Source organism: Panthera leo, chromosome D2, assembly GCF_018350215.1.
Source record: "Panthera leo isolate Ple1 chromosome D2, P.leo_Ple1_pat1.1, whole genome shotgun sequence".
Classification (NCBI taxonomy): Eukaryota; Metazoa; Chordata; class Mammalia; order Carnivora; family Felidae; genus Panthera; species Panthera leo.
Window position 1 is genome coordinate 51,108,290 of NC_056689.1, and position 13,021 is coordinate 51,121,310.

General features: G+C 48.7%; 1 protein-coding gene across 1 annotated transcript in view; it reads left to right on the forward strand.

The window, feature by feature from the left end:
- Positions 1 to 3,595: 3,595 nt before the first annotated feature.
- PCGF5 (polycomb group ring finger 5) overlaps positions 3,596 to 13,021 on the forward strand; it is a 123,587-nt gene continuing 114,161 nt past the window's right edge. Inside the window, exon 1 of the mRNA XM_042909002.1 lies at positions 3,596 to 3,666. The gene's annotated coding sequence lies outside the window, so the exon portion shown is untranslated. The remainder of the gene's footprint in view (positions 3,667 to 13,021) is intronic.

Genomic DNA, 13,021 nt, shown 5'->3' on the forward strand with positions numbered 1-13,021 from the left:
ATATTCACCTCTATTTAGTGAAGACTGACTATGTGCCAGGCACTGTGCTATGTGTTTTACCTGTAAGAACATTTAATTCTCACACCAGCCCACTGGGATAGATTCTATCATTTTCCTATCTTATAGATGAGGAATCTTAAACACTGATAAGTTCAAGGTCAAATAACCTAACATTTGTCAAAGTGGGCATTTGAACACAGGTATTCAAACTCTAATGTCCACATTTTTTTTGCTTTTTTAAAAAGTTTATTTACCTTTTTGAGAGAGAAGGTACATACATGTGCATGCACATGAGCAGGGGAGGGGCAGAGAAAGAAAGAGAGAGAGGGAGGGAATCCCAAGCAGACTCCATGCCACCAGTGCAGAGCCCAATGTGGGGCTCAATACCATGAACCATGAGATCATGACCCAGGCTGAGATCAAGAGTCAGCCACTTAATCGACTGAGTCACCCAGGCACCCCTCTAATGTCCGTGGTTAACTACCGCAATACTCCAGCTACCTAAGCCTGGTGGGCCTCAGTTCATTCACTTAAAAATGGACAAATCAAGACAAGGTCTTGATTTCTTTCTGGCTTTAAAATATTATGATTCTAATTATATGAATTATACACACGCTGAATATACTTAAGGTGAATTTCTGTTTCTGCGTAGTCTGTCTTAGCTGAAATCTAAAGGCAAATATTTGAAATCTGGTCCTATATCCTACCTGTACCTTTTATTCATTCAAACTGGACCATTTTATTCACTGTCCCACGAAGAATGCTTTTCCTCAATCTCCATTTATTGAATTCTCCCCACCCTGCCAAAGTCAGCTGAAATGCCAATTTAGAGTACAGATCTATTAGGCTGTTGAGAGTTGAGATTTAGGAAAAATAGTTGAGCTAGTGGAAGGAAGAGATGTGGGATAAGAAAAAGAAAGGGGGGAGGGAGGCACCTAACAGAGGAGGAAAGCTAAGAGCAGTGACGTTGGTGACCTGTACTAGCAAAGCCTTCCCTCTGATGGAAAATGATGAAGCCACCGGAGTTTATTCAAGGGTGCCCAGCTAGCAGGTGAGGCGAAGATAAAATGAGATCACATATGTGAAATGCCTCGCACGGTGTCTGGAGGGGAACTATACGATAGGTCCGGATTCCATGACCTACCATAGGAACCCACTGATCTCCTTCATGCTGAAGAAGGCTGCCATCCTGCTCAGGAAGGAGTAGGACAAAGAGGGGAGCAGAGACTCCATGGAGAGAAGAGAAGTCAGGAGGAAGTATACTGGAACCCAAAAAGAAAAATGGGAGCCACAGAATAAGAGAGAAAAAGGAAATATAAGGGAATTATGGTAGAGAAGAAGCTAGAAGGAGAAATGGAAGCAAAAGGGCAAAGAGGGACCAGAAGGAGGAAGGGAGTGCTGGGGATCAGAAACAAAGTGTGCTTTGTTCCTGCAGAATCCCTGCGAAAGAAGAGTCCCCCGGGTAACCAGATGTTGCACCCATGCCCGGAACGTCAGTGGCCTGCCACTGTGCTCTCTGATCCACCTCCTTTCCCTACTCTGATCTGCACTGTAGGGGCTCTGACCCCTGCTCTCTGTCATCCTGTCCCCTGGCTTCTACTTTCTACCACTGGGTGGCCCTGGAGGGTGAGAGGGATTTCTTTGCTATGGGAGGCATCTTCAGCATTCTTTGTAAGTTCCTTCATGGCTTCAGCTCGCACTGGGCAAGACCTTCAAGGTTCCGGCAGCCTCTTCCCTTTGTCCCTCCAGCCCTAGGGGAGAGATGCATCCAGCAGTTGCTAATCTCAGGATTGCCTCACCTTCCCCTGGTTGCACTTCCAGTTCTTTCAGCACGTTTGTAACTAATTTGCTGCCTTAAATCATCACTATGGAACTGCCTGGGAAAGAAAACTTTACTTTCACTTGGATTTACCCTCAGAATTCAAAGACAGCTTTCCCAGTGGGACTGGAAGCAGTGAATCTCAAGAGAGAAAGAAATCCAGCCATCCCAAGAGTCGGGGAGGGTCTGGGTCTACTTCTCTGGTGTTCGACTGGAGACTGGCAAATCCATACTAGCTGTCAGAGTTGAGGGACTCTTAGCCCCAGGAATTATCTGTAAAATGACTGGGTTCCTGGGCATTCATGTCTATTCCTTCACGATTTACTATATTCACTTTAATCACCTTGAGCTTTAGCTTAGGGAACATCTCAGTTTTACTCCCCCAAGGGTTATCAGGTGCCCATTAAGAGTATAGAGGGCACATAGCTAGGTGTGGCAGGGAAAAGACACAGAGACACAGGGGAAATGGAGGGCATTCTCGGGTTTTGGAAGTATTTGCTTTTTGCAAGATGAGGTTTGCAGACTATCAGGAGACCCTCTTGATAGAGACTCTCTTGAGTCCTTCCGGCACCAGCAGAGCTGCAGACATTCAGTGACAATTTTATTCTTACAGCTTTCATCTCTCCCATCCCCAGGGCCCTGTTAAAACCAGGCTCCTGTTCTTAAGGAATCCACAGACTGGTTGGGGGCACAGAGTAGGCACATGACTGACCCTCAAGCCAAACTGGTGCCGGCCACAAGGGGTGGGTTCTGCACCCGGCTGGTGGAGACTGCACAGAGACGGTAGGAGATGCTAGACAAGCTGTGTCCACGAGGGTTTGACAAGCTGTGGGAGCTACAGGGTTCTCTGGGTTTGTGGCAGAGAACGGAGCAGGATCAAAATCCATCTGGAAAGAACGGGGGCGCCTAAGGTGTTGTCTGCAGGCAAAGGTCTTGGGGGTGAGGGTTGTCAGTGGAGAGGAGACCGACAAGTGGAGGCCCAGGTGTGGAATACTCTGAGGCTGAGGAATCGGGGGTTGAGGCCATGGGGACTCATCTGGGATCTTAGGCATCATGAGGCAAGGTCATTCCTGGGATGGCAACTTTGAATGCTGCGTGAGGACAGAATACAAGCCGAGAAGCTGAAGGCCCGGGAGGAAACTGAGCTCCCAGGGATAGCTTACAGAGGAAGGTTCGGCTTGACCATCGCCGAAGGGGCACATTTGAGCCGCTGCTTTCTATCCACTCAAGGGCAAGCTTCCTCCGTGGGGGGGGGGGGGGGGGGGGGGGGGAGAAAGTGCCCCTTCTCCAGCTGAATGACACGAAGTCCCCAGCTCAGAAGTTTCGAATTTCTCCTTGCCAAGGTCGGGCCACTACAGGTGGGCGATGGCGAGCCTTGGGCCGACGAGTGGCTCCGCGGCCGCCGCGGCTCGTCCCCTCCAGGCCCGGGCGCCGCCGCGGGCCGTGCCGGGCAGGGCGCTCCGGGAGCTGCGCGGCGGCTGCTCGAGGAGGCCTGGCGGGCGGCGGCGAGAGGCTGTGCCCCAGTTTGTGTCCAATCAGGGAGTGCGGGCTGTGCCCCGAGCCGGGCAGCAATGCGTAAACAAACCCACGGCAACTCCTCCGCCCCCTCGGCGCGCTCGCCCCGCGCCCGCCGCCGCCGCCGCCGCCGCCGCCGCCGCCGCCGGCTCCGCTCTCCTCGCGCCCGCCCGCCGGGCCGGCCCCCCCGCCCCCGCCCGCGCCGCCCGCACCCCCGCTGCCCCGCCCCGCCCCCGCCGGCGCGGGCTCCCTCACCTACCGCCCCACGCGCGCGCGCTCGCGCACCACGCGCCCCGCGCGGCCCGCCCGGATCGTGGCCTCCCGAGAGCAAGGTAAGGGCGATGCACGGGGACCCGGGCGGCTTCCCCGCCCGGCGCGGCCCGGGGAAGTTTCTGGCGTCGCCGCTTTCCGCTGGGCCGGCGGGGGGAGTGGAGGGGGAGGCCCCCGGCGCCGGGCGAGCCCGGCGGGCGGGAGGGGGCCGCCCGGCGCCCGGGGGTCACAAGTTGCCCAAGCTGACATTGGCGCGGGCTGGCGGGCTGCGCGGCGGGGCGGGCGTCGCGCGGAGAGGGGCTGGAGGCGCGGCGGGGCCGGGCGCGGTGCGGGCGAGGGGAGGGCCCCGAGGAACTTTCTCCTCCCCGGAGGGGCTCCTTCCAGCCCCGGCCGCGGCCCCGCCTCGGGAGCAGCCGGCTCCCGGGCTGGAGGGAGACCATGAAATGTGTTTGAAGAAGCTGACGCAGTTTGTGACGCTCGCGGCTTCCTGACGGGGACCGGCAGGAGCGGCGCCTTCTGTGAGGAGGGACGAGCCGGGGCGGCGCTCGGGCCCTTCCCCCCCGCCCCGGAGCCGCGCGCCCGGGCGCCTAGTTCGGGGGCCGCGGGCTCGGGGGGCGAGCATCTAGCCCCGGCCGCGAGACGGGCCCCGGCTGCGCGCGTCGCTTCCGTTTTGATTAGCTCGGGTTATTATATAAGATGTCACGGAGAGGGAAGGGGCGAGCGGGAGGCGCGTTGGCGAGGGAGCGTCGGCCTTCGTCGAGTGGCGGGGAGGGGCGGGAGGCAGGGCCGGGCGGGGACCCACCTGTGCGCCCTCCGCGCCCCCTGCGGGCGCCGCCGACGCGCGTGCCGAGGTTGGGGGGGTGCCGGGGGCCCGGGAGGCGGGCGGGGGGCCCAAGGGGCGGGCGGACGTGCCCGCCGCTCCCCTCCCGGCCCCGGGAACGGTCGGGCAGCGGCCGAAACGTGCCGTTTCCTCCCCGCCGCCTCGCCTGGGTCTACACGTTTCTGGCTCCGGGCATTCGTACTTTGAAACATTTGTTTAATATTAAGGAAGCTGCGTGTGCGGCCGTCATAGTACGCCCGGAACGTGTGGCCGTGAGCTCCAGGGCGGTGAATGAATCATCGCCCGCGGACCCGGGCGCCGATGATTCATGCGGGGTACACACGCGCGCGTACTCGCAGTGTGCCTCCGACCCGGGGACAGCGGCCCTTCTGCAGCGATGACGCCTGGAGGGGCGGGGGAGAGTTCATGCAAAAGAGCGGCGGCTTGTTTTTTGCCCCTGCCTCAACGTGTGGGAACTTTGGGGTGTCAGGTTCCCCAGATTCCCCGAAGCTCGTTTCCCATTCTTGGAAAGGTTACAGGATTCCACCTGGCTGCATTAATGAGTCGGCGGAGGAGCGCTGATTCGCTGCAAGGCTGGGTCCTGTCTCATTCAGAATTTGGATGGTGTCAGGTGAGGTACTGGGTTCTGAAGGAGTCCTTCTAGTCATCGCCTGTACTTAAGTACCGCTAAAGTAATTAGCACAAACTTGAAAAGTTGGTGGATCTTAAAAGAAAAACAAGTGGCCCCTAAGTAGAAGTCCCAGTTAAAGATTTAGGCTTTGGTTTTGTTGTTTTTTGTTTTTTTTTTTTTTTAAGGCAAACCAAAAAGGAACTTAGTTTGCCGTTAATACAGAACTTTGAGCCACTGTGACCACCCTTAAAGACTGACTTGACTCATTCCCACCTCATTCCACATTTGTAGGATTCAGAGTCAAGTTTTCTTAGCGTTCAGGACTCACGTCCTGAATGTATTCAGCAAGGCCCTGTTGATCATCTTCAATAGCTTCTCACCCTCACCCCAGGAACCACACCCAATCCTATTTTATTTTCTCCAGAGCACTTCATCGCCATCTGAAGTGGTTTTGTTTAGGTATTCTTTAAGTCCTGTCTCTTTGCACTAGAGTGTAACCTCCACTGTGGCAGGGATTTTTGCCTGTTTTGCTCACCGCTGTAACTCTAGCACCTAGCACAGTACCTGGCATATACTAGGCACTCAGTATTTGTTGACTAGCGAATGAACAAATTCTCTTTCCTCGTTTCTTGGTAGGGCTATCTTTGACAGTTGAAAGTCAATGCCTTTTATGAGCAAGGCACTGAGATGGCACAGTTTTGTTTTTTGGTTTTTTTTTCCTTCCAGTTTTCTTTTGGTTGATTCATTTCCTCCTCTGTGCTTGTTTAACTGATGGCACAAGATGCGTTTGAGCATCACATCCTAAGATGCTGAGTGTGAAGAAAGATAAGGCACAGGGAGCCTTGTCAAGAGAAAGCATATTACCGTAGAAGACTGGGTGCTTAAAAACATTACCTGTGCTAATTGAAAACAAGTGCAGGATATTGAAACAGAATCAACAAGGTCAAGTTCCCACAGGCCTATATGTTTTAAAACTCATATTTTAAATACCCATAGTTCTATATTCCTCCCTCCCCGCTGTTTTCACCAACTTCAGCATTAGCTGAAGCTTGGGAAGGTCCATCGGAAGTAGCACTTAATATGAAGTCTCAGTTTAACTAAGTGAATACAAGAGGCCGTATCTCTCTTCTTTGTTGTCGTTAATGTCAATAACTCTACAGAAGAGTAGATGGAAGGAGAAGATACTTAAAATATTTTAAACATCTTAAATGTATTGTAAAGAATTAAAGCTGTAATCAGGCAATGATGCAATGGAAGAATTCAAATGTAGTGCTGAATGTTACCTCCTTAGAGGGTAAACTTTAGTGTACTTTTTATTATTATAAATGGTAAACTTTGCAAGGATATTACTCAGCTTTACTCTTGTAGCAATGTTTTTAGAACTCGGTACTCCCAAAGTTAAAGAGGAGTGGGCACCCAGCAGGTCCCTTTCCCTGACAGTAGTTGTGATCGCTTTCAAAAGTGTAATCTAATTTCAAGAGTAAGCTGGGCAATAATAGAAATTTAAAGCTAGAAGCGACCTTGAGACTACTTAGCACAATTCATTCCTTTGTACCAGTCCCTTTGCTGAGGAAACTGAGACACAGCGAGAAGACTTGCCAAGGCTGCAGAGCAGGGATTAGAACTTAAGTGTCTTGACTTCTTGTGGGAAGTCCCTAAATTAACCAGAGCTCCCCTAAGTAGGGGAGGAGAGGTTCCTACCATTAATACATTGACTGCCTGTTGCTTGTAAACTCTCCAAGTAAAACTGTTTCGTCTTCAACTTTGTGCCCTCCCATGTGCCTTGGACATCTAGGAGCTCAAAAATACTTGCTGAATGTGGTTGGGCAAATGTGTTTTAAGTCAAGGAATGTACTTATGAATTGCAAAAGCAGGAAAACATATCTCTCTTCCAGATTGGAGAAGTTTTTTGACAAGAGTCAGGATGTTGGCAGTTATTAACCTTAGAACTTTCATAGTAATGAAGCTACTATTTAATTTTCATGCCTCCAGTTTCAAACAAAATGACTTACAACTTTTAAGTATGTGTGCTTGCTTAGTTGGCATAATTATTCACTGGAGAAACAGTAGGACAGGAGTCAAGACATATGGTAGGTCTTGCCTCTGCCACAGTGTCCAATTAGAAAAGCCTAGACTTGACAGCCAAATAGAATTAGGGCTGAAGCTCAACTCTGCCCCTAATAAGCAGGGCCCTCTGTAGCAACTTACTTCACTTTTCTTGAGCATTCTCTCATCTTCTAAGGGGGTAGTACCACCTCCCTCGAAGGATTGTCATGGGGCTGGATAGCATTTGTAAAATGTCTGATGTACACTAGGTCCTTAATAAATGGAATGGCTACAATTATGACTTCTGATTTATGTGACCATGGGAACAGCTTCCTCTCTCAAAACTTTTGTTTTCTCAACTGGAGCCTTGGTAGTTGGGATAGGACAAGGGCAGGGGGAGGTGTGGTTTGGGGAGGAATTAAATGTTCTCTAAGATCTGGTCTATCTCTGTACATGTCTGTAGTTTAAGGAACCAATAAAGAATGCACAGTTCTCCTGCAAAGTTAGTAAAATGATTCATATATCCTTGATCTAACATTCATGTATCCTTGAACCAACAGCAGAAATGGTTTGTTTCTAGGCCTTCCTAAGAATTTGGCATAATTAACTTTGATGATATTAAATACATTTTCATTTCATTGTAATGTATTTCATTAAATACATTTCATTCTTTTCATATATCACATGATATATGATGGATACCAAGTTAACTTGAATATTTCAGCCTCTCAGCTTACTATATATAAAGCAGTATAAGGAGTATACAGGTTAATCAGGCCTTGGCACCCTTTCCTTGAGAGGTTTGAGAGTCATGCAAGGAGCATAGGAGAGGTAACCAAAGGCTATATTACATGGAAGAACTGTGAGAGAGGCACAAAGAAAATTATTTGTGATTTCAGAGAAGGAAAAACTTAAATAAGACCGAATTCAGGCATCCTGAGCAAGGCCTTAAACAATTAGTAAGACTTCAGCTGGCAGAGAGGTGGGAACCAGCCTATACTAAGACCTGAATAAAAGGATGTAGGAGCATATCTAGAAATGGAGAGGGACATGCTTACGCTGAAGGGTGAGGAACCTGGAGGCAGGATAGTCGGCCAGAAGGCTGCATGGCAAGGCTAGGACCCTACTGTGATGGTCTTGAATGCTGGGCTGAGGAGCCCATTTTGCAGGCAGTATATCACCATCAAAGGTATTTTAAGGTGGGGGAGGTGATGTGATTAAAGCTATGCCTTAAGAAAATTAATCTGAATCAGAGGAGCCACGGGCAGTCCAGTTAGGCAACTATTAAAATACTCTCCAGAAGAGAAGCAACAGAGAATATAAATTAGGGTGGGAGCAGGTGGGCTGGGTGTGACACCATAGAAGTGAATGCGACAGGACTTGTTGACTAATTACATGAGGGAGTTGAGGGACAAATGAAAGATGGAAGCGGAGGGACTGGACGGCAATGGCAGGAATTGAAATAGTCAAGAAGAACCACTAGTAAAGGCACCTGCTAGTAGTAGAATGCAACCAATAAGTGTTTGTCTCATGAATGGAAGTGGCGATAAGTTTGCATTTGGATATGTTCACATTTGTGTGCCTGTGGACCATTGCAAATAGAGGAAGATTTGGGGCATCCTTGTGAAGGGATTAAGTTGTGAGAAGGGTTCACGGTGTGGGTGAGAAGGCCAGGGCAGAGCCTTGGAAAAACCAGTATTTGTGCGCTTGGAGGGAGACAGAAAGAGGCTGTCAGGATGCTGAGAAGAGGGAAGCAAGAGAACAAGGAAAGGACTGGGTCAGGAAAGGTGAGAGAGGAAGATTGGCGAAGGCTGATAAGGTTGGAGGGTGGAGGATCAAAGACTGGGAAGAAGCCATTGGACGCATCTGGGAGACCATTGTCAGCAGCCTTTGAGGATGGAGTCAGTTGGGCAGTGGAGATAAGTCAGAGATAAGTCGCCAGATAGATGCCTGAGGGGTCCCTGAATGGGAAGGAAATGGAGTGAGGGTAAACTATGATTGCACTGTGAAAATCTGAGAGGCCAGTGACTAAAAAGCATAAGAAAGGCCTGAGAGTGTGGTGGCTGTCCAGTGGAGAGGGAGGGACTGAAGATCAGGAGAGGGAGTGGGAAGGTGATTCCTGCACCAGGCCCTCCACAAGTAGTCGGGGGGGGGGGGGGGGCGGTGGTAGGAGCAAGAGACAGTGGCTGTATGTCCGGATCACCCAGGACAGTCTCAGTTCACACCTGTTACCCCAGTTTATTTATGGGATAATGTTTGGACAGATATTACAAATACCTGGACAAATAATCCTCATTTTCATTCTACAAGAAGGTCCTTTTTTGAAAAATAAATTATTTGATTGCCCAGGTCATGGCACAGATAGTTGTTCATGGAAAAACAGATGTGACCTAGAGGGGAAAAGAGGTTACATAAAGGCAAAAAGATTTAGAAAGGGAAGTTGGGAGCTGGGAGGGAGGGTGGCTGGATCCGAAATGGATCCATTGCCTTCTGTTGGGAAGTAAGAGCAACAACAGAGGAGGCTAGTTGATTTGGTCAAAGTAAGTTGGGAGTGAGGGGTAAAGTTGGGAGAGGGGGAAGGGGAAGAGCTTGGAGTAGCTGCACATCTGAGCGCTATAGGGAGCCAGAGGTGGCTGGGCCTGACCAGTGGTAGAAGGAATCTTCCCCGTCTCCCTGACTCTCTCCAGCAGTGCTCAGAGAATTGGAAGTGGTGATATGAGTATCACTGGCACTGCCAATTCCATCTGGGCCCTTGGTGGAGTAGAGAGGCACAGGAGTAGAGAGGCACAGTAGAGACTTCCCAGAGAGTGGAAGACTGTCTGGGACAGTGGGCAACAGTCAGGAGAATGGAATGGGTTAAAGGGTAGCGGCTGGTTCAGCAGGGAAGGGGGGAGGGAGACATAAGAGAGGATGTGCAGGGGGTGGTTGTGTGGCTGGTGGCAGAGGGCACGGGGAACTTTCAGAGTGTCTTGTCGCTATGGGGGGGATCAGTTCTGAGTGATGATGTAAATTCAGAATGTCACTGAGCTTGAGAAGGGTGAGGTGCCCCAGCCATGAGGTGGAAGGTCATTGACCTTCAGGAACTGTGAGGCCCAGGTATACAATGTCAACGTCTGCTTTTAAAATCCCAGAATACATTTATTAAAGCCTTTTCTGCCCTTTAGAGTTGGAAAGTACCTTAAAAAATAGGGAAGTTATCCCTTCCTTCAAAAGATGAGGAAGCTAAAGTCTTTCAAAGGCTAGAAAGATTGTGTCTTGCCCCAGATCACGGATGTGTGTGGAAGGGTTGGCTCTTGGAGGAACCAGAATCCCTAAATCTCAGTTTAATATTGCCCTCTAGGGCAGACGTAATTAAAGTATCCACCGAACAAAACCTTAGAAAGCTTCCTCACCACTCAATTTGCTTACATACTGCTGTTAAAACACCAGTGTTTGTGGGCAGAAGAACCCACTGAGATCTGTGGGGTCAGGTCCATGTCCTCTGACTTCTAACCCGAAGGCAGTGGTGGCGTCTTTGAGGAGGACCCATGGAAAGCACCAGCCCTTCCCCACTAATTAAAAAACAGATACGCGCTTCAGCAGGTAGACAAAATATTTGCTTCATTATTGATGAAGTCTAGATGGGAAGACATAGCGTGGTGTGAAGGTGAACATGGTCTTGTGCAATCTCCACCTGGTGTAGGCTTTGGAACAAAATTTGAGGCTGCAGAGCAGAACTACCCAGGTTCCTGCCTTTCACTGTCCAGCTAGAGAAACAGAGAAAGAGGCCGAATCTCTTACGCTTAATATCTTTTGTAGAAAAACTCTGTCCATTTGAAAACTGGGAAACGGTTGTCACGTACTAACCAAATGAACTGTTCCACCTCTATGGGGAGGAATATGGTGTAGGGCAAGAAGATGGGGGTGGACAGGGAATATCCCTCCTTTGGAAACCTTGTGAATGGGAAAGAGATGTTGTTCCCTTTGAACGTGAGGTTATTAACCACTCGAGGGTTTCTTATTTGCATTTGAGTTAAAGTAACTTCTGAGGCAGCAGGTGCATTTTTATACTAACTAGAAGTAAGTGAAATAACTAAGAACCACCCTTCATTTATCAGTTTCACAGCCATACCTGGTGGATCTCTGCTTCCTCCCTGGGGATCTCAGGAAACTCACAGACAGCAGAGCAGAGACCATCAGCTTTGATATCCTGTTTTTAAATTCAAAACTTTGGAAAAGTGGAAAGTTCTTTCTCCTCGTAAAGTGTTAAAGGAGCCCTTAACTGGACATACAGCTCTTGGAATTAGTGCTAATTCCATCACTATTAGTAACCTTACTAATTAACTGTTAAGTTCCTCAGTTTCTTCATCTGACAATAACTATTGAAATTTGGGGAAACTCCAGTCTAGGCACTTAAGGTAAATCATGATGACTTTTCTCCCTTTTCCATGTCAGTGTGCATGATAATTTTAGACAAGTAAGATTATAGCACGGTGTTTCATGACAAATGAAGTTTGACTTTTTATCCATTTCTCTTTTAACTGTTAAAAAAGTAATTTTTATTACAAAACATATCACATGAAACTTTTGAAATGTAAAATGTACAGTTCGATAAATTATTAAAAAGTGAACATCCATGTAACTACCAACCAGCTCGAGAAATAGAACAATTTAATTTTTCCCCCTATTGGAACCTTTTTTGTTAGATGCTTGGTTTTCTTTTCAGGGCTGTCATAAGTAGTAGCAGGAGGCAATATGTGCTCCTTTAAAAAAAAAATTTTTTTTATGTGTATTTATTTTTGAGAGAGAGAGAGAGAGCACAAGTGGGGAAGGGGATGAAAGAGGGAGACACAGAATCCAAAGGAGGTTCCAGGCTCTGTGCTGTCAGCAAACAGCCTGATGTGGGGCTCGAACTCACGAACTGTGAGACCATGACCTGAGCCGAAGTCAGACACTTAACTGACTGAGCCACCCAGGTGCCCCAGTATGTCTCCTTTTGAGTGGAATTAGATAAAAAATGCAATGTTGGTATTTTACCCTATAGTAATTTCTTATTTCTATAACTATGAATTTAGTGTTTAGGACAAGTCCTGGGTTTTCAGCCTAAAGATAAAAATCTTCAGGTTAAGAGTCTTCAGATTTGTGTCTTTGGGATGAGAGTGAAGAAAATGTGATCATTTGGTTGTGAGAAAAGTTCTCATGCTTAATTACTTTTTAAACTTTCTGATCATCCCTCCTTTGCCTGTCTTTAGAAGCCAGACAGCAAAGATTCCAGTATTTATGATGACTGACAGTAGTCAAGGTCTTCCTGGAAAATACCTGACCATTGAGGCAAATACCTTTCAATTCAGGTCACCATAGGCTAGATTTGAAGTCACAAGGAGTCAACAAAAACAGCTTTATTGCAGGAAATATCTGTATTTTCTTTGTTCAATTATAATCTAGTATTTAGAATTCTGCTGGTTTGAGACTAAATTAATGAGTCCATAAATAAAACATTTTTATGGTAACCAGGGGTGCCTAGACAGCTCAGTCAGTTAAGTGTCCAAGTCTTGATTTCGGCTCAGGTCACGATCTCATGATTCAGTTCGTGGGACTGAGCTTCAGGTCGGGCTCTGCATTAACATTGTGGAGCCTGCTTGGGATTCTCTCACTCCTTCTTTCTCTGCCCCCCTCCTGCTTGCATGGGCACTCATGCTCTCTTTCCCTTTCTCAAAAATAAATAAACTTAAAAAAAAAGTCTCGGGGCACCTGGGTGGCTCAGTCAGTTAAGCATCTGACTTTGACTCAGGTCATGAGCTCGTGGTTTGTGGGTTTGAGCCCTGCATCAGGCTCTGTGCTGACAGCTCAGAGCCTGGAGCCTGCTTCAGATTCTGTGTCTCCCTGTCTCTCTGCCCCTTCCCTGCTCAGATGCTCTCTTGCTCGCTCTCTCTCCCCCTCC